Here is a 20,980-nt window from a genome sequence, read left to right as displayed (position 1 = left end):
ACAGTGATAATCATGAAGGGGTAAAAAGACTGAATAAACGAAGGTTGAGGGAAATGACAAAGTGGTAAAGCGGGAAAGTAAATGGCCGTAAGGAGAATATGAGAAATATGAACAAGAGCTAAAGGAGAAATATGAACAAGAGCTAAAGGAGAAATATGAAAAGGGAAAAGTATCACTGAAATAGGACCGAACAAAAATGACACAAAAACTGTAGCATGGAGCTAAAGAGGAAGAGGAGGAGAAAAGAACACACACACACACACACACACACACACACACACACACACACACACACACACACACACACACACACACACACACACACACACACACACACACACACACACATACACACACACACACACACACACACACAAGGAAAGGGGTAAAATGAAGAGAAGGGGAAGGGATCTTAATGAACTGATTCGTATGACAGAAAGCATCAGGAAATGTGAATGAAAGTATTGGTGATATCCTTTTCCCTCCTCAGGCACAATAGGATCCAGTCGTATACGTGGCGAGTAATGAAAAGGGTGGGTGGTGAACTGAATGAACTGAAGTCAATGACTGAGTGTGTGTGTGAATGAAAGAATGAGAAGGTATGTACTGGATGCGAGAGCATACACAGGTTGGGGAAATGGACTTTTTGGCTACCAGTTAATGGCGGTGAAAGTCAACGTAAAAATGAGATGGATAAAAAGAAGGGACAGGCATGAGGAAGTAGTCTGTACAAAGAAGATAGAAAGGTTGCAAAAGGATGAAAAGAGGTAGGATATAAGGGTGAAGTGGAGGAGCATTTGGGTAAATATGATATGGAGCAGATGGGGGAGGTGAAAGGTGAGTGTAAGATTTTCACAGACGAAATCTGTGCAGCATGTGAGGTAGTGTGTGGGGTGAAATGAAGACGAAAGAGGGTGCAAGGAACAGCACGGTGGAATGAAGAAGTGAAACAAGCTGTGGTGCCAAAGAAGAAAGTATATGATGTTTGGATAGGAAACAGAGACATGGAGGAAGTTGAGAGAAGGGATAAAGAGTTATATCTGGAGAAGAAGAGAGAGGTGAAAAGACTGGTATGAGAGAGTAAGAAGAGAGTGGGTGGGGAATTTGTAAGGAATATGAGTATAAAGTGCAAGGACAGTAAGGAAATGTTCTGGAAGGATGTAAGGAGAGTTACACAGGGTGATAAAGATGGTAGTAAAGGAGTGAAAGATACAAATGGTAGGTTGCTGGTGAAGAAGGATGAAAAGTGAGCAGATGAAATGAATACTCTATAGAGAAGGGAAGTAATGCGAGTGTAAGTGGCTGGGGAATGGCTGGGAGAAGGAGGGAAATGAGAAGGAAGAGATCAGTAAGATGGAAGTAGTGGAAGCAATGAGGAAAGTCAAAATGGGGAAAGCCCCAAAAGCTGATAGAGTGTGTGGTGAAACCATGAGGCATGGGGGAGAGACATTAGCAGAATGGATATGGAAGACGTGCAGATTGGCCCGGGAGGAAGGTAGAGTCTTGGAGGATTAGAAGTCAGGTATAATTATTCCCCTGTACAAAAGAAAAGAGGAAAAAGAAGTGTGTGATAATCATAGGGGCATTTGTCTTCTTAGTGTAATACAAGAAGAATATGGCAGGATACTCTTATTGACAGAGTTAAGGAAATAACAGAGGAATTAGATGAAGAAGAACAGGGAAGTTTTCGGAAAGAAAGAGGTTGTGTAGATCAGATATTTTTTGTAATGTCTTTAGTTGAAAAGTTTATAGAAAAGAGAAAGAAGAAGTAGTATGCAGCCTTCGTGGATTTGGGGAATATATATGGCAGACTGGACAGACAAGGAATGTGGAAAATATTAAGAATGTTATTTACTGGGAAGCTGTTGAATGTCGTGAAGAGTTTGGTTGAATGCGCATGTGCTACAATGCATGTGGATGGTGAACTGAGGGAATTTTCTGTCTGAATGCTGGTTTGATACAGGGATGTGTCATGTTATGGTTATTCAGTCTGCATAAGGATGGATGTATAAAAGATATACAATGTAAGACAGTGGATTAGGGGAGCCCCTACTGAGAAAAGGCAGTGTTTGGAAACTTTCTGTTCCGTTCTTTGTAGATGATATTGGATTGTTAAGTGAAGACTAAGGGGAACTGCAAGGCTTAGTAAATGAGTGCGGGAGAGTGAGTGTAAAACAGAATATAAAGATGAATGAGAGGAAGAGTATCGTTTGGGGTTTTGAAAAGAATAAAATCACTGAATGCACGGTTGAACGATGAGGAAAGGGAAAATTCGGGTACATTTAAGTACTTGGTGCAATAACCGAAATGAAACTTAACAAATTATTCACTAGTGTAGCCGAGATTCAATCTCCGGCCCTTGCACTACAAACACGCACACGTTACCACAAGGTATGGGTGTAGTGCTCTTTCAGTTCTCCTTTATGTTATTATCTGCAGATGATTATAATTAGTTCAAAAAACTTTTCAAAGTGGATTAGGTTAGTCAGAGCATTTATTAGTCCCGCCACTGCCATGATGCTCTAAAGTGGAAAAACTTGCAAAAACATTAGGTGCTTACTCTGAGGTCTTTAGAAAATCAGTGAAAGAAATTTTAAATTATTTTAGAAAATGTATAGAGAGGTAGGGATGGTACTGCGCCAAAAACCATCGCAATAAGGCCGAGGCAGTAAAACAACACGTAATCCCATCCTTTGTTTTCTTTCTTTTTCTTCTTTTTTTTTTTTTACTCCAGTACATGCAGTTAAGGAGTAGCATCAGTGCACCCAAAAAGTGTCGAGATAATGGTACAAGTATTAACCAACCATGCAGTATGCCATACAAAATATTGGGGTGGAATTACATGTTGCTTGACTGTACCTGCCTTGTTCCGGTAGTTTTTAGCGCACTACCATCGTTTCATTTTCATACAGTTTATAAAATGTTTTTATACTTGCAATGCTCTCGCGATCAGAAATAATGTCTCTAAACCAATTTTTTAACCACTTAAAATCTTATTTTGTGCCCAAAAGTGACGCTTCACATAATCTGTGAGCCAAGTTGGGTGTTTTAAAATTTAAATCTAGGACTACCACTATTTCTCATCCTTTTTTTTTTTCGTTCATTCTTTGGGTGAATCATTACCACTATCCCATCTACACTCATTGATAATGGTAGTGAGGTGGAGAGGTCAAATTCACAGCTAATCGTGGTTTTACAGAACTGAATCAAGAGCAACAAGGTGGGACATCATCGGGATACAGTGTGTGTTGCAAATTGACTTATTACTCAGTACCATACCGTAGTAACACCTTTTGTGTAACTACTTCACTCTGCTAAATTATATTCCTCAGTCTCAAGAAATGCGGTGGACAAGCAGTTCCCAAGCAGGTACTATGATCTGAATGAAGCAGCTACCTCTTAGCACTACAAAAAGACAAAAAAAAAAAATGTTCTTTGGAGTTCAAGTAGGATGTGTCATTGCAAATACAACAGGTTTAGAATTACCATTTCTGTAGACTATGTCATGCGCAAGTAGCTAGACACACTGACAGACAGATGGATGGATTTGTAAGTAAGGAGGTGGATACAGAAGTGTTGAATTATCCAATCACAAAATTCCACAACTTAAGAGAGACACTTCATGTACTATTTGGGAAAATATTAATTAGAACTGTGAATTTCATATGGCTGGAGAGGTGGGTGAGCTGAGTGACACTGAACTGTCCATCACCGATTCCCAACCCTTCATATAGCACATTAATTTACAGCCCCCTTCAAAATGTCAGTAATTGTAATCGTGAAGAAATGATGCCGTCTGACTCCATATCAACCAATCCAGGACTTGATGTTAAATGAATAAAGTAGGAGGGATACATAGTTGAGGGAGAGAGAGAGAGAGAGAGAGAGAGAGAGGCTTGTGAATTAATGAATGATAAAGAATGTTTGTCTCTACCTTAATGTGCCTCTCCTCACCCTACCCTGAGTCTCCCAGCCATATTTGCCTCTCCCTGACATACCCTGATGCTTTCTACCCTTCCCTTCCTCTCCATACCACACCCTGCCTCACCATATAGTACAGTGTTTCCAACCTATCCTAACCTGTCTTTCCCTACCTTACCCTGCATCTCTCTATACTTCCCTGCCTTTCCCTACAGTACCCAGCCTCTCTTTACCCTACCTTTCCCAGTCTTGCCCCACTTCTTCTTACGCTACCCCGACTCTTCCAACTGTAACTCTGCCTCTCCACCCTATGTCCTTCCTTCTCCTACCTCGCCTAGCCTCTCGCTGCACTTCCCTGTCCTACCTCTGCCAATTCTACCTCTGCCAGTCCATCCCTACCCTGTCCTGCCCAGTCTCACCCCATCCTATCCTACCCTGCCTCTCCGTATCCTGCACTTCTCAACCTCTTCCAACACCACTCTATTCCTCCATTCCCTGCATTACCTAATCCTGTCTTTCCTACCGACTCCTCTCATACCTAATCGCTCCTCGCCCTATCCTTCTGTACCATGCTTTTCCCAGGCCTTCCCTGCCTTCGTCTACCTTATCCGGCTGCTCCCTACACTGCATCTCCTTAGCATACCCTACCTCTTCGTTTCCTACCCTGCACTCCTTCACCCTGCCCTACCCTACCTTACCCGATCAACCCTATTCATGCCCAACCCTGACTTTCCTTACCCTGGTCTTCCTCTCCCTAATATACCATGGCTTTCCCTACCCTGCCCCGCCTTTTCCTACAATGCTATGCCTCCTCTACCATGCCCTGCTTCTCCCGACAATACCCTATCTCTTCCTATCCTGCCCTGCCTCCCTCTACTGTGACCTGTCTCTCCCTGCCATACCCTTCCTCTCTCTACCATACCCTGCTGTCCCTTTCCTTGACTATTTTGCCTCTGATTATCAAGTCCATAAGTAATTTCATTGCGTGCCCTGCCCTGTCTTTCCCTGCCTTAGCTTTCCCTAAACAGCCCTGCCTGTCATTACTCTGCCGCTCTTTACGCTACTATGCCTTCTCTTAACCGTCCCGACCTCTCCCTACTTTTCCCAGTTGCTCCCTACCACGCCTCTTCCTACCCTACAGTTTCTCTCTCTACTCTATTGTGCATCTTTCTTCTCAATTGTGCCTCTTCCTGCCCTTCGCTGCCCCACCTGCCCTACCATGCCCTGCCTCTCTCTACCCTGCTTCACTTCGCCCACGCCGGCCTCTCCCCACCCTGTCTTTCCTCTTCATACAACACCCTTCCTCTTTCTACCCTACCCTACCCTGCTGTGCCACTTATTGTCCAAACCCTTGATACCATACAATCCTTTCCCTACTTTCTCCTTACCTCCCCTTACCCTGTCTTTCACTGAACAGCCCTGTTTATCTACACCCTTTCTATCCCTATACTGCCTCCCCCTACCCTCCGCTGCCTCGTCTTACCCTTCCCTGCCACTCCATACCCTACGCATCTGCTCATTACCATGACTCTCCCTATCATACCGTGTGTCTCCCTACCGTACAGTCCCTCTCCCTACACTACAATGACTCTCTCTACCCTGTTCCCTGCAAGAAAATATAAAACCAATATAACAGAAAGCCAAATTGAAGATGCGGTTATTTCGAGGAGCCTGGACACATTGCGTTTAAAAGCCTGGAGATCATAGGCATTTACAATTACAAACAAAGGAAGACAGTTCCAGAGCTGACCTGTTAACTTATACTGCCTCTCATCATCTTTCTCTGTTTCTTTCTACTCTATCCTGCTCACCCTACCTACTCTGACACTCCCTACGCATTTCTGCATCTGCCATATCTACCCTGCCTTTCCCCACAACTCCACCATCACAGACTGCTCTTCCTGGCCTTATCATGCACCGCCTCTCTGTACCCTTAACCTGCCTCTCCCTACTTTGCCCCTGCCTCTCCCTATCCTACCCTTCTATATCTATCCTATCGTTCCTCTTCATAACCTGTCTATTGTTCCCCTACCATGCTTCTCCTCACCATACCCTTCCTCTCCCTACCCTATTTTTCCTCTCCCTTCTTTGCCCTGACATTCCTTAATTAATCCTGTCTCTCCTTATGCCAACCGACCTCTCCCTATCCCACCATGCCTGTCCATACCCTACCCCCTCTCCCTAACCTGTCCTACCTGCCTCTACCTATGCTAACCAACACTGCCTCTCCTACCCGCCTCTACCTATGCTAGCCAACATTGCCTCTCCGGCCTGCATGTACTTATGCTAGCCAACACTGCCTCTCCTGCCCGCCTCTACCTATGCTAACCAACACTGCCTCTCCTGCCTGCATGTACAGTCGTGGCCATAAATAATCACCTATCCTTCTGTACCCCGTGCCTCAGACTGGTTCCTTTATGCGCGGCAAGTCTCACTGGAGTAAGAGGGGCTGAGAGGGAGGGGCCAGAGAGAGAAGGGAAGGTGGGTGGGGGGACGAGTGATGGTGCTGGGGTGGAGTGAGGAAGGGAGGAAGGGGAGGTAGGGGAGGGAGAATGGTATGCGAAGTGGTGACTACATAATTTGTATACTTTCTTTCATTTAGGGCATGAGACAAAGGAGTTAATATTCTGTAGATAAAGCTGCATCACACATTGTATAGCGGCTTCAGATAACAAACTTTAGATAGGTGGTGATAGCAAGTACTGGCTCGTGAGAGAAATATACTGATGTGACAGATCAAACATTAGTGCGGAGCCATATATTTGTGTTTATCGGTGTATTTTGACTTCAGACACAGATTGAAATCTGGATGACTTTGACTTCCGTAATGTTTGTGTAAGAAACGTCCTCTTCCCTTACATGTAATTAATTTTTGGAACTAAATATTATTATGCAACCTTTGACATGGCTGTGTCCACAATAATCATCCTCTCGGTAAACACTTCTTCTATACAGTCAAAATCATGTCAATTCAATAATTATTTAATGAGATCTCTTCATGAAAAGGCTATTTAAAATAATTGTGCATAAAAGGTAAATAAATTTGGTCTGTGCTCATGGGTGGATATGATAACGGTATATCTCATAATCTGTTGGAGGGAAATGAAACAAAATCCTGCCCCAAACTCTCAAAATATTTCTATGTCAATGTTTACCGACACTGGTCAAGCCAAAGCAACCAAGAAAGCCTTAGTAAGTAGTCCTGTGGTCCCATGCCTTAAAAACCTCATGCAGGCTTCGCGGCACAGGGGAAACAATGTTGTTGATGGTTTGCTGGTTTCGTCTAAACAGCTCCCACTCCTCCTTAGTGTGCTGGAGGAGGCGGCCCCGTGTCCTCTCGTTTTCTGGCTTCCACGCGTTGACAATCTGGGTCCATATAGTCTCGGTGGCTCTGCACTATTATTTGATGTTTCACGTCAGTATATTTCTCTTATGAGCCAGTCCTTGGTATCACCACTTATCTAAAGCTTGTTATCTGACGCCGCTATACAGTGAGTGAAGCAGCTTTATCTACCGATTCGTAACTCCTTTGTATGATGCAATGAATGAAAGAAAACAGAAAAATAATGTGACCACCACTTCGCATTTCATTCTACCTCCCCTACCTCTCCTTCCCTCCCCTCTCTCACTCCATCCCATCACCAACGCTAGTCCCCCTACCCACCTTCCCTTCTCTCTCTCTGGCCTGTCCCTCTCAGCCCCTCTTATTCCAGTGTGACTTGCCACGTATAAACGAGCCAGCCTGAGGCACGGGGTACAGGAGGATAGGTGATTATTTATGGCCACGACTGTACCTATGCTAGCCAACACTGCCTCTCCTGCCTGCATGTACCTATGCTAGACAACACTGCCTCCCCTGCCTGCACGTACAGTTGCGGACATATCAAACAGAAACACCCCGTCCACAAGCCAGGTGGTGTAATGCTCTCCGCGTCTGGTAACACTGATAGGTATGGAACTTCACCAGGTTTCGTTCGGTCGCTAAGACGAACCGAACGCTTTTATCATTGCCGCTGTGCGCAGTTATTGGTGGTAATATTATATTATACAAGCAGTGTTCCGCCAGTTAATGTACTGATAACAGCATGTCATGATTATGATAAGTTTTATAAAATTATGACACGGATTTCATGAGTGGTTTAGTTTAGAATCATGAACCATGCAACAGTTAACAATTCATCATATATGTCATAGTTATCAGCTTCCCCACAACCATCAATGAACAGAGAATTATCGTGACGTCCATCCTCCCTACCCTGAACCTGGCATGTGTAGACCTCTAAAATCGAAGCAAGTTCACTACATACAGGAGGTGGGACCACAGGAGGCAGCAGAGTCGGGGCGGGGGAACTGGGAGACAGGAGGAGAGAGGCGGGTGAGGAAAGGGAACAATAGCGGTTGAACTGAGGGCTAGATGAGAGGATGATGGGGTAGGGGACTTTGGTAGACAAGAGCTACAATGGAAGGGATAGATTACAAGGTGATGACTGAGCCAAATCATTGTTTCATGGAGAATATGGAATTTTACAGTCAGGCCATGAAACATTATGTTGACGTTGCCACATGTTGTATTTGATCGTCATAGTTTGCAACAATTCACAACTCAGTTTCCTCTGGATGGCTCAGTAATGGTGACTGTTTGTTAATGTCCAATAATATGAACGTCCCTACAGTTTGTCAGATGTTACAGCTGTTTCCATTGTGATTGGGAATTACTCTTGTAACCACTTGAGTAGTATCATCGTGGATCACGACTGATGTCGCATAGAGAGCAGGGATAGGCCTATGTAGATTTTTCCTTTATCACCAATAAATACGAAGAGTCTGACAGTAATGATGGTCTCTATGATTTTCATTAATATCTGTAAAACACCAATGTAAACTAAAGGTGAATTTTTCTTAACCCAGGTTTATGTTACCGTTTTCTGTATAGTGTTTGGCTGTTGATTTTACACACTGCCAGTGGTTATTAGTTATACGAGTATTTAGGTTTACACTGATCAACTTTCGTATGCCCCAAACATTCCTTTATAAATCCTCGAGCCAATAATGGTGGAACAAGGTTGTAATTTCTTCAGTTATCCAGTTGAGCACGTGCATGTTACATCATTTATGCCATAGTTACAGAAATCTATCTATCTATCTATCTATTGCCAGACGCCTCAATCCCGTTTGGGGTGACCACAAACAAATCGCCTCCACGTCGTCCTGTCCCCCGCCATTTCACTGCCCTGCTCCCAACTCACACACCCCTCTCTCATATACTTCTCCACCCCATCCCTCCATCACATCCTCGTCCTCCCCCTCCCTCTTCCCCCCTCCACCTCACTCACATACACTCTCTTCGTCAGTCATTCACCCTCCATCCTCTCCACATGGCCAAACCACCTCAGTGTGTTCCTCATAACACTTCCTATCACATCCACATCCACACCACAACGCCCCTTTATATCCTCATTCGTCAGCCTGTCTCTCCATGTGACTCCACAGGCTCCTCTTAAATAACTCATTTTCACTGTTCTCACTCTTGACTTGTGTCCTTCCAACAATCTCCAAGCTTCACTTCCATACGTTAGAGTTGGTATTACAATACTGTCATGTAGTAACTTTTTCACTTCCATGCTCACTTCCCTGTTTCTTAGCACTGCTTTCAAAGAACCAGCAACCTTTCTTCCCTGCTGTACCCTTTCAAGCACTTCACCCTTCAAACCTCCATCCTTACTCATCACACTACCCAAGTACTTAAACATACTCACATTTCCAATTCCTCACCATCCAACCTCGCTGTACATTCACTGACTTCACCTCTCTCAAAGACCATCACTTTACTTTTCCCTACATTCACCTTTAGATTCCGTTTCTTGCACACTCTCCCCAACTCAGAAATCGCTTGTATTAAACGCAAACGCACACATTATCTGCAGTGTGTTTTGTTGTGGTAAACAACCGAGTAGCTTTCACACTGCATGAAATTGACAGGATAAAGATAAATACGAGGACCATTGCCAAGTTCATGGAGAGCAACTACTGAGCTACACATCTAAGCAGTGTCTGAACATGGAACTGTTGGCCTGGCTGAGTAACGGTGTATATTGCAACCATTAAAGGCGACAGATGAACCACTATCGTTCATGTATAAACATGTGCTCTGCTGTTCATGGCGTGGCAGTCATTATGGCCATCTCTCCTCCCCGTCAGTACCCAAGTCTGTGTGCACGCACGTGTCGGGAAGAGGGGGAAGCGGACAGTGAACTGGATACTGATGGTGTGAATCAGATAACTTGACAGTTACATGTCCATACCACAATTAACTCTATTAGTATAGGGTTAACTGTAATCAGATATAAAGATCATGTAATACAGCTAATAAGGCATCTCTCTACCCACCTACTAGCCCACCCCAGTATCGCCACCTATTGCTGAGACCCAGTCCTCCCCCCCCCCTTCCCAAGTAAATCACGTTTTCGTTTAAATCTGTGCTATACAAATATTAACGAGAACCATAGGCACGAATCACTACTGCTAAAGATTATTTATTGTGGTTAGAGAAAATTCTTTCCTCCTCCTCCTCCTCTGCTTTCGATATCACAATCGTCATCCATGATGTTACTACGTAAACGCAAGAAGAATAGCTCCCAGGTGTTATGACAGCAGGTGTGACATCAAACACTTCAGGGGCGTTTCATATATCACCATGTGATGACAGTCGTCAGCATGCACTAATAATGCAGGGTTTGTGTTATGTGCCACCCCGTGGGAAGTAGGTCGTCTTGCAGACGATATAACATGCTGGTAGATTGCGTAACGTGCCAAAATATGCATACCGGTAACGTTTAACGGCCTTACTATCATATTCCATAAGCTACTTTAAACTAGAGCTGATTTGGCACCATGCCACCAGCGTATCATTTATCCATCCCATCCAAGTTTCTTGCCACAGTCCACTATCCCCTACCCCATCACTCGTCTCCAGTAGAGCCTTCCTCCCACCAACCCCCTCCCACCATAGCCCCCTCCGCAACCACCTCCCCCCTCCTGTCTCCCAGTCGCCCCACCCTGCCTCCTCCTTTGGCGTCAACTCTTATGAAATTGCTTTATTTAAGAGATACACCACTTTCAGGTTCACGGCCAGAGAGGAAGGGGGTCACGGTAATTTTGTGATTATTATAACAGATGCGGGAATGCAGGTAATGTTATACTGGCTTATATGCTGATCATCGATAATTGTTGTATGGTTCGTGATGTTTGTCGAAAGTCACACTTACGAAACTTGTGTTTCATGTCAATAATATATGAATATGTATCATGTGAAATTATTTCATTACTATATTCACAAAACATTGTTATTTATCATATTCTCAGGCGGGTCATTATTTATATACCACCAATAACTGAGCACAGCTGCAATGATCACCGCGTTCGGTTCGTCCTAGCCACCAAACGAAACCTGGTGAAGTTCCATACCTATCAGTGTTGCCAGATGATGAGAGCATTACACCCCCTCGCGGGTGGAAGGGGTGTTTCTGTTTGATATGTCCGCAACTGTAACTATTCTAGCCAACACTGCCTCTCCTGCCTGCATGTACCTATGCTAGCCAACATTGTCTCTCCTGCCTGCACGTACCCATGCTAGCAAACACTGCCTCTCCTGCCTGCACGTACCTATTCTAGCCAACACTGCCTCTCCTGTCTGCATGTACAGCTACAAGCAGATGACTCGAGGCCACCTAGTCCATCAAGATGTTGGTGTTTTATCTGGCAACAGTGGTAGCTGTGAACTTAACCGAGATTCAGTCAGCTGTTCGGGCGAAACAAACCCAGTGATAATTTGTCAATGTGCTGTTCTGACTGGTCTCCAATCAATATCATGCAAGTAAACGTATTATACTGATAATGATTAACGTGTCATACACGTGGTAGATGTATTCATAACCATAGTATTACAACACAGGCATCAAATTAATGGTGCGTTCATTCATGTGAGACATACGGGTATCGGTAGTGATATATTTTGTTCAAGTATCGTCGTGAACCAAACAACCTTTACCAGTTTTCAAGCGATATGCCGTTGGGTTATCGACTTCCCCGCAACCTAGCATTATTATCACAAAAAACACCGTCATGCCAGTCATCCCTCACCGTTAACCTCACTTACGTCGACCTCTGACTCAAAAGCAGGTGGGACAGTTAAAGGTTTACACCACAGTAGGCGGAACAAGGGTGTGGGAGGGGTGTGTGGGAGTTGTATGGAGGGTGGTGGGTGAGGAAGGGCGGGACGAGGTAGAACGTTTGGTGGGATGGGGGTGAGGGGGCAAGTGGTAGGCTGCGGTATTTAACGTATACGAGGTTAGAGGTTGTAATAGGTTTGTTTTCACAGAGAAAACCAATGTTTCTTTAATATTCGAGTGATAAAGTCGAACGATTACTCTCTATAAATGTTTATCATCATGAACGGGTCAAATAGTTCCACCCTCCATACGTGACGTCACGTGGTGCCTACGTCACAAACCAAGGTGATGATGAAGCCGCACACTCGGGATACCCGTGTGTCTCACATAAATGAACGCACCACTATTTGGATGCCTGTGTTGTAATACTATGGTTATAAATACATCAACCACGTGTATGACACGTTAATCATTATCAGTATAATACGTTTACTTGCATGATATTGATTGGAGACCAGTCAGAACAGCACATTGACAAATTATCACTGGGTTTGTTTCGCCCGAACAGCTGACTGAATCTCGGTTAAGTTCACAGCTACCACTGTTGCCAGATAAAACACCAACATCTTGATGGACTAGGTGGCCTCGAGTAATCTGCTCTCAACTGTACAGTTACCTCCACTTCTAACCAGTACAGAGGGTGGTGTGCGTGGTGAAATGTGGCACCACTGTGTTTGTTTACATCGTAGTATTATTAAGTGAATGGGCAGATCCGCCAGAGCTTCCTCTCCGCTATAGTATCTAGTACCAACAGAAACAATGTTCTATCAAGTTATACTCTGTCTACAAATACAAGTGTTTGCCACGTATGTATAGTGGAAGGTAGAGAGAAAAGCAGATAGTAATGCCATTGGCTCCCATTTTTTCTCTGGCAGGAGATGACCGTGAGGCGAGGAGGAACGGAGGGGAGGGGGGAAAAGTGGTGGGGGCCCATGTATCGAAACTTTGTCGTGTTTCGTTTAGAAAGATGAATGGTGTGATTATACAGATGTTCTGAGGTGATCTGTAACTCCGTATGTAATAACCTGCTTTGGATGAGTGTTGGAGTCTTAATGTTCATCATACAGTGTAGTGAACAACTGAAGCTGAGCATAAATGTTATAATGACGTTGTGTCTGGTGTCTCGAAACGTGGTTCACCTGAGTCTAGTGAATGTGCAACTCAGCTGCTGTAACATTTTTGTTGCTGAATCAGGGAGGCCACAAATGATTCATGACAGTGCATGTGACACAACGGTCATGCTATGATGTGCATTATGCAGTCTGTTTTACTGTGAGGAAAAACAATCATTATTTTTGCAAACCATGGTATAAGTAGATGTCCTGTTGCATAAGATTATAGCTACTTTGAGTGTTGGACAGCTATTGGCTTATTGGGCGAAAATGTTGTGCAGTCATCATACTGATGGATCACGCGGAGGTAATGAGATACTGTACTGTATTTGCATAATGAATGCACATCTTGTATTATGATAATTGAAATAACGGTGTTACAGATGTTCAGTCCAAAAATAATGTCGCTTTCTTCGAGGTGATATTTCATCAGTCTGGATAGTTGTGACACAACATCCACAAACACTGATCATCGTATATTATACTCTCTTTATAACATTCATACATTAGTTTTCATTCAAGTATTACACACTCAGGCCCTCCTTAGCTTCAGACGCATTATACTATTTAGTCATGAGTCTACACTCACACACTGTTCATGCAGAGGGACCAATATTCCCGTTAACATGCATGTCTGTCCGTTGTCTGCCATTCTAACACAAGGTTTTAGTATGTGGCCACGGCTACACACAATATATCGGTGGCGTGGTGCTGCTGGGAGAGTAAAATTGCATAATTATGGACTACGAGTGTTTGTGCAGGGAATCTGGTTATACACTTCACCGACTTATTCACACTCATGCCAAGCTAGCAACCAAAGTCGCGGTTTTTGTGACTATACTGTCTGACCATTGAACACACTGTCACCTCCCAGCAGTCTGAATGAGGTCCTGTTTTCAGCCAATAGAAACATTAAATAATACAGTGAACAATGCAGTTTTAAATGTAAAATAATGAGTGTTTTAAGCACCGTGTCACCATACTGGCATATATTGTACAGTATAACACAGCAAAGGATAAGGTGGACCTACGGTAGGATAAAGGTTGAGTGCTGCTGGAGCGTCCAAGTACGAGTAAACGTAACTAACACTGCATGTAAAACCCAAATACCTTTAGGCATAATACCCCAGGATTCTAAAGCTACCCCACGTCATCCGGTAGATTTACACAAGGTCATTGATAAGGGACCAATCTCGTCGTAGTGATGCGATATGATAAGGAAGTCAGTATCAGGTCTCATTACCCATTAAACGAGAAAGGTCCGGAATTTTGTGGAGAGAGAGAGAGAGAGAGAGAGAGAAACTGGTGCATTCATGGTGTCATTACAAGTTGCTACTATAAGACATAATTGACCCAGAGAAGGCCCTTGTCTCCTTGGGGGTGTCCTTCTACAGTGACGGTAGCCTCTTATCACCTACCTGTGTAGTGTGAGTTTACACTTGTTTACAGGCTATTTGAAAGAGAGAGAGAGAGAGAGACAGACATACAGACAGACAGACAGACAGATAGAGGTCTCTCTCTCTCTCTCTCTCTCTCTCTCTCTCTCTCTCTCTCTTCACAAAATTCCGGACCTTCCTCGTTTAATGGGTAATGAGACCTGATACTGACTTCCTTATCACATCGCATCTCTACGACGAGATTGCTGCCTTATCAATGACCTTTTGTAAATCTACTGGATGACGTGGGGTAGCTGCAGAATCCGGGGCTATTATGCCTAAAGCGCTGTGGTTGGGTTTTACAATGCAGGCGCTGGTGCATCAGTGTTAGTTACGTTTACTTGGACGCTCCAGCAGCACTCAGCCTTTATCCTACCGTAGGTCCACCTTATTCTTTGCTGTGTTATACTGTATAATATATGCCTGTATGATGACTCGGTGCTTAAAACACTCATTATTTTACATTTAAAACTGCATTGTTCACTGTATTATTTAATGTTTCTATTGGCTGAAAATAGGACCTCATTCAGACTGCTGGGAGGTGAAAGTGTGTTCATTGGTCAGACAGTATAGTCACAAAAACCGCGACTTTGGTTGCTAGCTTGGCATGAGTGTGAATAAGTCGGTGAAGTGTATAACCAGACTCCCTGCACAAACACTCGTAGTCCATAATTATGCAATTTTACACTCTTCCAGCAGCACCATGCCACCGTTATATTTTATGTAGCCGTGGCCACATACTAAAACCTTGTGTTATAATGGCAGACAACGGACAGACATGCATGTTAACGGGAATATTGGTCCCTCTGCATGAACAGTGTGTGAGTGTAGACTCATGACTAAATAGTATAATGCGTCTGAAGCTAAGGAGGGCCTGAGTGTGTAATACTTGAATGAAAACTAATGTATGAATGTTATAAAGAGAGTATAATATACGATGATCAGTGTTTGTGGATGTTGTGTCACAACTATCCAGACTGATGAAATATCACCTCGAAGAAAGCGACATTATTTTTGGACTGAACATCTGTAACACCGTTATTTCAATTATTATAATACAAGATGTGCATTCATTATGCAAATACAGTACAGTATCTCATTACCTCCGCGTGATCCATCAGTATGATGACTGCACAACATTTTCGCTCAATAAGCCAATAGCTGTCCAACACTCAAAGTAGCTATAATCTTATGCAACAGGACATCTACTTATACCATGGTTTGCAAAAATAATGATTGTTTTTCCTCACAGTAAAACAGACTGCATAATGCACATCATAGCATGACCGTTGTGTCACATGCACTGTCATGAATCATTTGTGGCCTCCCTGATTCAGCAACAAAAATGTTACAGCAGCTGAGTTGCACATTCACTAGACTCAGGTGAACCACGTTTCGAGACACCAGACACAACGTCATTATAACATTTATGCTCAGCTTCAGTTGTTCACCACACTGTATGACGAACATTAAGACTCCAACACTCATCCAAAGCAGGTTATTACGTACGGAGTTACAGATCACCTCAGAACATCTGTATAATCACACCATTCATCTTTCTAAACGAAACACGACAAAGTTTCGATACATGCGCCCCCACCACTTTTCCCCCCTCCCCTCCGTTCCTCCTCGCCTCACAGTCATCTCCTGTCAGAGAAAGAATGGGAGCCAATGGCATTACTATTTGCTTTTCTCTCTACCTTCCACTATACATACGTGGCAAACACTTGTATTTGTAGACAGAGTATAACTTGATAGAACATTGTTTCTGTTGGTACTAGATACTGTAGCGGAGAGGAAGCTCTGGCGGATCTGCCCATTCACTTAATAATACTACGATGTAAACAAACACAGTGGTGCCACATTTCACCAAGCACACCACCCCCTGTACTGGTTAGAAGTGGAGGTAACTGTACCTATGCTAGCCAACACTGCCTCTCCCGCCTGCATGTGCAGTCGCGAGCTAATGGGACAGAGATACGAGCACATACACCTTGGGGTCACTTCTACCCGTCGAGATATGCGGGGGGGAGGGGTGAGAGAGAGGAAGGGAGGGGGGAGGTTGTGGAGGGACCGATGGAGGGAGGAAGGGCAGGAGGGGGAGGGGAGGAGAGGCGCAAACGAGCATGGTGGCTGAGTTGAAAGGTGGTAGGTGGTTATCCGGTATTACGTTGTCTTACTGAGTTAGGTTTAATACTGGGTGAGGTGTATGAATCATGATGTCAGTGATATCATGGATATGGGTTTTTCATTTAAATTTACCCTTAATTTAAGGATACAGCACAACGGTGCCTCACTACTGTAGATTCGAGCATAAAGCCACGAACGTGAACCTAAGGGTTCATAGTAGCTAAACCAAAGTGAAAAGGGCTATAGCAGCACTATAGGTATCATGATAAGACCGTGAACCTAAGGGTTCATAATGGCTAAACCAAAGTGAAGAGGACTATAGCAGCACTATGGGTATCATGATACCTATAATGCTGCTATACCCCTCTTCACTTTGGTTTAGCCAGTATGAACCCTTAGATTCACGGTCGTGGCTTTATGCTCGAATCTAATGAAGCACCGTTGTGCTGTATCGTTAAATTAAGGGTAAATTTAAATGAAAAGCCCATATCAATGATATCATAGATGTCATGATTCATACACCTCACCCAAAATTAAACCTAAATCCGTAAGACAACGTAATACCTAATAACCACCTACCACCTTCCAACTCAGCCAGCCATGCTTGTTTGCGGCTTGCGCCTCTTCTCCCCTCCCCCTCCTGCCCTTCCTCCCTCCACCGGCCCCTCCACAACCTCCCGCCCTCCGTTTCTCTCACTCGCCCCCCCCTCCCTGTAACTCGACGGGTAGAAGCGACCCCAAGGTGTGTGTGCTAGTGTCTCTGTCCCATTAGCTTGCGACTGTACCTAAGCTAACCAACACTGCCTTTCCTTTTCCTACCCCTTCCTCATCCTCCCAACCCAACCCTGCCCCTCCCAACCATGCCGTTCATCTCCCTTCCTTTTTACCTTGCGCTCCCTCTCCCTACCCTGCCCATCATCTTCATACCCTGCCCTGCAGCTTCCTTCGCAGCCTAGTGATAGCTTTACCTTGTCTACCCCTACCCTGAAACTTCCTCTCCATACTCTGCCACTCCTTACCCTACGCTGCCTCCTCTTACCCTTTCCTGCCTGTCCTCCCTGTCCCCAACTGCACCCATTTCTTCCACTCCCAATCCTCTAATGTCCTCCTTATCAATTTGTTTCTCCTCCTTCCGTACAGTGTCTCTGTCTGCCTTTACATGTCTCACCCTACACTACCATACCCTGCCTCTCCCCACCCTGGCGTACCTTTCCTTACCCTGCTCTGTGTTTCCATCCCTACTCAGCCTCACCATACCCTATCCAATCTCTTCACACTCTACCATGCCCTGCCTCTTCCTATGCAGCCCCTACCTTTCATATTGCTACCCTCTTTCCCCTTTCATTGTCCTATCTCTCCCTTCTTTTTCCTACCACTCCTTTTCTTGTCCTACCTCTTCCTTCCTTGTCCTACCTCTCCCGTCCTTGTCCTACCTCTTCCTTCCTTGTCCTACCTCTCCCGTCCTTGTCCTACCTCTCCCTACCCTGCCTTTTCCTGATCAATGTTGCCTGTTCCTACCTTCCAGTGTCTCCATTTAACGTTCCCTGCCTCTGACTACTCTAACTTGCTGTTCCCTACCATGGATCTCCTTAATCTGCAGCTCCTCTCCTTACCCAGATGTGCGTCTCCCTTACCTACATTACCTTTCTTCTATCATACTCTACCCTGCCCCTCCATATTCTATCTGGTTCTCCCTACTGTACCCGGCCACGCCTTTTCCAATCCAGACACTTGATACCCTACCCTCTAATCCCCTATCCCTCTCCTTCCTCTCTCTGTCCTAAACTCCCTTTACTTACCTTTCCCTCTTCTCCCTTCTCCACCCTGCTGCTCCCTACCGTGACTCTTCCAATGCAACAGAGCTTTTCCCTTCCCTACAGTGGCTCTCCCTTTCCTACAGTGGCTCTCTACCCTACCCTGCCTACCTACCTTACCCTACCTCTCCCTACATGGGTTGTCCCTATTGTACCATCCTTGACCCTTCTAAAAAGTGCCCGACCTCTCCCAGCCAAGGTTTTTCTCTCTATACAGTACCCTGCCTCGCCCTACACTATCTTGTCACTCCCTACACTGTCACAGCCTACTGTACCCAGCCTATCTGTAACCCAGGCGCTCCATGCGCTACTCTCATTGTCCTCGTCCTGTTTCTCCTGATCGTACCCTACCTCTCACTACCCTGTCTTTTGCTAAACAGCCTTGTCCATCTATACCTTGCTCCTCTGTACACTGCATCTCCCTGCCCTTCGCTGCCTCCTCTTACTTTTCTCAGCCCCTCCCTATCCTACCCGGCTGCTCCTTACCATGCCTCTCCTTTCCCTAGTAAGTGTCTCCCTACCCTGACCAACCGTGCCTCTCCCTACGCTACCCTAACCTGCCTTTTCCTACCCTACCCTGCTTTACTCTACCCTGCCTATCCCTCCCTTCCCCTACTTCTCCTTACCTACATTTTGATTACCTTACCAAACCTCTCCATATTCTATCTCGGCCTACCCGGTCTCCCCCTTCCCTAACCTAGACCTTCTTCTCCCTACACTCCCTCTTTCTACGCTACCCTAATTCTTGCTGCCCTACCCATCCTTCCCTCATCCTTCATCTCCCTACTCCACACTGATTCTCACCACTCAGTCTGTTCTTACCCTACCATTCCTGTCGCTAACCTTCCCTCCCTCTTCCTACCCTAGTGTATCTCCCCTCCCACCCTGCCTTTGCTCTTCCTACCTTACCCTGCCTCTTCTTACCCAACTTTGATCTGCATTTCCCTACCCTATATTTCCTGTCTTTACCCTATCCATCCTGTTCCTAACCCATCCTGTCTCAAACCACCCTTTCCCTATCCCACTCTGTCTCAAAACCATCCTGTCCCTGACCCACCCTGTGTCAAGCCCACCCTGTCCCTAACCCACCCTGTCTCAAACCCACCCTGTCCCTAACCCACCCTGTCCGTTCCAGAATCCACCCTGTCCCTAACCCATCCTGTCCCCTCCAGCTTTACCAGGTCTCTTTATTATACCCGTCTTTCGCTGCTGAGACCTGGCCTGGTCCATCCCTGTTTGTCCAGCCCTGTCTTGGTTATTTCCTGCTAGGTCTTGTTCTGCTATTGACCCTGGTCCTCCCAGGTCGTATCCTACCCTGCCCTTCAGTGTCATAGTTCTGCCTTGTGCTCTCTAACATAAACCTGCCTTTGTCTAGTTAAGTTCAGCGCATTTCTACCTTGGCCCTACTCTGCTATATCATCTCCTGTACAGTCTTGCTGTAACCTGTCTCTACTTCTGGCTCTCCACTGAACTATCCTGCCCTACCAACGTCCAACCCCGGCATGCTGTGTTCCTTCCCTGCCTTACCTTGCTTTCTCCTACCCTGGTCCTGCCCTCATCCTAAAACTGCCCTGCCTTGCTATGCTCTGGCCCGGCCCGCCCTATACTGCCCTGGACACACCCTGGACCTACCTTGTTCTTGTCCTGGTCCTGCCCTTCCCTGCCCTGCTCTGATCGCCCTTCCTGCCTTGGCCCTGCCTGCCCCAGCCCTATCTTGAGCTTTCCTGCTCTGCCCATCCCAGACCCATCTCAGTCCCAGTCACAGCCCTGGCCTTGGCCTACTTTCTCCTGCCTAATCTTGTTATACGCAGCCCTGCCATACCCTGCCCTAGTACTGCTATGCTTTGCATTAGAACTGTCCTGCCCTACCCTCCCGTGCCCTGCACTAAACTGCCCTGGCCCTGCTTCTGCTCCTGGCCTGCCCGTCCCTTGGTCCTGGCATGACTGTGGCCCTGTACCAGGCCGTAGCCCTACCCCTCCCCTGTCCAGTACACCCTGCAATGTGGTAGTGACAGCAGTAAGGTAGAGAATTATGTAGGGTTTGTGAGAGTTAGTAACCCATCATTGAGGTTGCTGGTGGTTCCCTGGCACCTCTTTCGTAGTATTTTCCACATTATACCGTAAAATTCTGTTGCATAATATTGATATATTTTTCATATGCATGTACCTAAAGAATATCATTACATTTATTGCGATTTCTATGAGTAATATGCAGTATGTGAAAATATTATCTTACCACAGCCAATAAGCATAACAAAACTGTACAGCCACACTACAAAGCAAAGGACTCTATGAAATATAGAGGCTCACAGCAACAGCAAACACTGTACAATACTTAG

The sequence above is a fragment of the Coenobita brevimanus genome, chromosome 69, assembly GCF_032717465.1.
Source record: "Coenobita brevimanus isolate Jiangsu-jjx chromosome 69, ASM3271746v2, whole genome shotgun sequence".
Taxonomy (NCBI): Eukaryota; Metazoa; Arthropoda; class Malacostraca; order Decapoda; family Coenobitidae; genus Coenobita; species Coenobita brevimanus.
This window is presented reverse-complemented; position numbering follows the sequence as displayed.